Source organism: Protopterus annectens, chromosome 2.part2 (assembly GCF_019279795.1).
Source record: "Protopterus annectens isolate FY-2018-M chromosome 2.part2, PAN1.0, whole genome shotgun sequence".
NCBI classification, from domain to species: domain Eukaryota; kingdom Metazoa; phylum Chordata; order Ceratodontiformes; family Protopteridae; genus Protopterus; species Protopterus annectens.
The window spans coordinates 297,186,535-297,190,080 of record NC_056730.1 but is presented as its reverse complement, the minus strand read 5'-3'; the positions used below and the strand labels follow the sequence as shown (position 1 = coordinate 297,190,080).

At 40.7% G+C, this 3,546-nt stretch overlaps 1 long non-coding RNA gene across 1 annotated transcript; it reads right to left on the bottom strand.

Moving 5' to 3' along the window:
- Positions 1-1,150: 1,150 nt before the first annotated feature.
- Positions 1,151-1,790, bottom strand: LOC122796017. Its single transcript, XR_006363886.1, has 2 exons — positions 1,335-1,790; positions 1,151-1,250 (listed from the first exon to the last, which is right to left on the bottom strand). It is a non-coding gene; the product is annotated as an uncharacterized LOC122796017 (long non-coding RNA).
- Positions 1,791-3,546: the final 1,756 nt, after the last annotated feature.

Genomic DNA, 3,546 nt, shown 5'->3' with positions numbered 1-3,546 from the left:
CAGTTTTCGAGGGGAACTCCCAAACTTTTGAGTTCATTTAACACAATGTCTGTCAGAAACCCCCCAGTAGTCTCAGTAACCTGGAGGAAGGACAAGAAGTACTCCTTAACTTCCACACTTTCATTGCATTCAGCATTACGGACAGTCAGTGACATCTGTTCCTGATGGCTGCAGTCAGGAGTACAATCCAATATAATAGAGTAGTACTTTGCATTTGTTATCTTTTGCAAAATAGAGTCTCTGACAGACTTCGATATTAACATTATCAACTCGTTCTGAATGGTTTTCCCCAAGTAGTGATCATGGATCTCGGCATTACTGATCCGACGAAGATGCTCTTGTATTACTGGATCAAACTTGCCCAACAGCTGCACTAACCCAAGGAAGTTGCCATTACCACTTGTAAAGAGTCGATCCTCACTACCCCTAAATGCCAAGTTATGTTGGGACAAGTACTGACAGATTGCAAGAAGTCTTTCCAAAACGTTTCTCCAGTATTTTCTCTCAGACTTAATCATGTTCTCACGGTGGTGATCAATGGTGGAGCTATTCTTAAGCCTCAAGTGCAAGTCACTCCACTTAGCAGCAGCTGCTTTATGTTTAACTGACCGCTCGTGTTCTACAAGCTTTTGGCCCAAATTTTTCCAGTCACATGTTCCTGTACTAGACAGGGCAACTAAATGAGTACTGCTGAAGAGTTTGCAAAAAAAACAAAATACTAAGTCACTACTTTCAGAATACACCAACCAAGACCTTCTGACTGTCTCACCATTTGTAAGTCTTTTTGTATAGAAGATAGGATTAAATCTTCTATGGTGATCATCATAGGGAAAAGTGTGATTCATTATCTGAACAGGCCCTTCAGCACTTAACAGACAGCGAACTTTATCATCCATGGGATCTGGCCATTTACCAGGGTCACTATCGACTTCCCTGCATGTTACTGGAGCTACTTCCTTATTTTCCTCCTCACATATATCTACTACTTGGTCAGATACAGGACTTGCTCCTAGCACTGACCACACAGGAATAGAGTCAATGGATGCCCCAGACACCGACTCAGCTCCACACTCTCTGACACACTCAGCATTACCAACTGCAAGGTCAGAGCCATTATCACACACCTGTGACTCAGATTCATTATCTGTACATCCAGTACCAGTATTCTCAACATCTACCATACAGCAAGCATTGCTGGGACTTTGGCAGGAACTGTCACTTTCACCTGGTCTGGAAGGACTGCTTGGCACCTCAACATCTACCATACAGCAAGCATTGCTGGGACTTTGGCAGGAACTGTCACTTTCACCTGGTCTGGAAGGACTGCTTGGCACCTCAGAGAAATCTGCCTCTTGAAGCATTTCACTGTTCCTGTCTTGCAGCTCACTGTCTAATGTATGACTAGACTGCATAAATTGCATCATTGAAGCACGTAAACTAGCCACTTGCAATTCTCTCTGAGCCTTTCTTTTTCTATTTGCTGCACCAGAAAGCTTCTTTGGACCTTTTCCAGGCTGTCTGTTAAAAATAAAATTTGGAAATTCAGATGTTAGGAATGGAAGTTGCAGTGTTCATAAACTCCCTCAATTCTTAGAGCTGCCTACCCACCCAAGTCTTGCAATTCACCCAAGTAGGCCTTGCAACTACAAATGGTTGTTAGTACATGTATTAGAGCCAACTTTATACTATACAAAATTAGAAAACAGCAGAATTTTTATAGGCTTCTCAATTACTGGCACTAAACAGCCAATTCAAATACAAGAATCAGTCATCTGGAACTAGAGCTTGCTTACATTGAGCACAATTACCCTCCCATCTCATCCTATCCATTTACTTGTAAACATTTTGAATGCTATTACTGCACTGGTTCATAAAGTGATGTTGTGGCTCAATTTTCATCTGATTTACTGTCCACACAGATCGTGCCTACAATGTAAGGCATCAGGAATGCTATTCAGTTGTCATGAAACTCTTTACCGATTCACAGATGCAGAGGAGGCAGTATTCATTGCAGAGGATGCGGTATTCATTGCAGAGGATGCGGTATTCATTGCAGAGGATGCGGTATTCATTGCAGAGGATGCGGTATTCATTGGAGCACTTGAAGCTTCCGAATATTTCAACAGTAGGTTCCTATCACGTTCAAGGTAACCAGTTTCCCAAATATCTATGAAGGACGAAACATTAGTGTAAACATACTGTATGGCACAAAAAAGAGAAATAAGTCAACACCATTGATGCACCACCACACAGACGATCCGAAGTCACTTCTACAACTCCACTGCAGAACCTCCCTATAATATGACTGTTACTGCCAGTACAACATCTCCTTGATATATTATAGCACAGCAGTCTGTTCCTTAGATGGAAGGACCTATAAGACAGCCACACTTGCTTCTTTTACTAGTACTACAAAATATTTATATATAAACCAGAACATGAATTACTATGTTAAACCATATTACCATTCGACATTCAAATTATTTTGGTGCGACAGTGTACCAAAAACAGTAAAGAAAATTCACATGTTTGATGTATTGTTAGAAAGTCACACTGAAGCAGTAGAAATAAACCCACACCAGGTTTACAAAGTTCCCTGCTATTATACATAGCGTCTCCATCAGTCCCACTCATACACTGCTATGGCAAGCATGCCAAGTAAATTCAGTTATTTCTTCCTACATGTTTTAATATAGGTATTTTGAACTTCAACAGCATGCGATACAAAACCTACCACCAAATACCTTTGCAGGTAACTACACTGAACTGTCCTAGACATTTTCAAAAGGAAAAATCACAGCTGAATAGTGTACACTAGACAGCAGAATCATCCCAACCAACACACAGCAAACAAGCACCTTAGTCGTAAAGAAAATGGTTATATACTCTGAAATCTAGATAAATCATGTGACATTTCTACTGAAAAATACAGTCACTTTTATATCTTACTTATGAAAAATGAGCAAAGAAAATTGCCAGACTGAATGAAACACCCTGGTTACTTAAACAGCTAAAGTGTACCAGCAGCAAGTCATGAATGGTCATAAACCAAATTACCTGCACAGACTGAGAACATGCCAAAACACCTGCAAACATAACCCAGAGAGACACACCAACTAACAATTACAAAGTGCTTCCCTGCTTCTTTCACACAATTGCAAAATGCTTCCCTTCTTCTTTTCAATCACACAATTAAGTGCTTCCCTGGCCCCTACTTTAAATCACACACTAGAAAAATGCCTCTGCTTCATTCACATTTCACAAACACATGCATTCCGCATAATCCAGAGCACTTGGCTGCGCAGCCTATCCATGGAGTTATCATTCTGAACTAGAACACTTCTGGTTTTCTTCTGTAAAATAAAAAAGTCCTTCCAGTCATTTACCACTCCTCTAAACCATGTAGACCTTCTCCCTTAACATTAAGGTCACTGATGTCATTGCAATATGCCCCCACTCCCACATATAGCCACATTACATCAATCTTGAACCAATGAGGCAAACCCCTCCAACACCCCAGTGAAACTTCGGGCTGAAGTCTTTCTT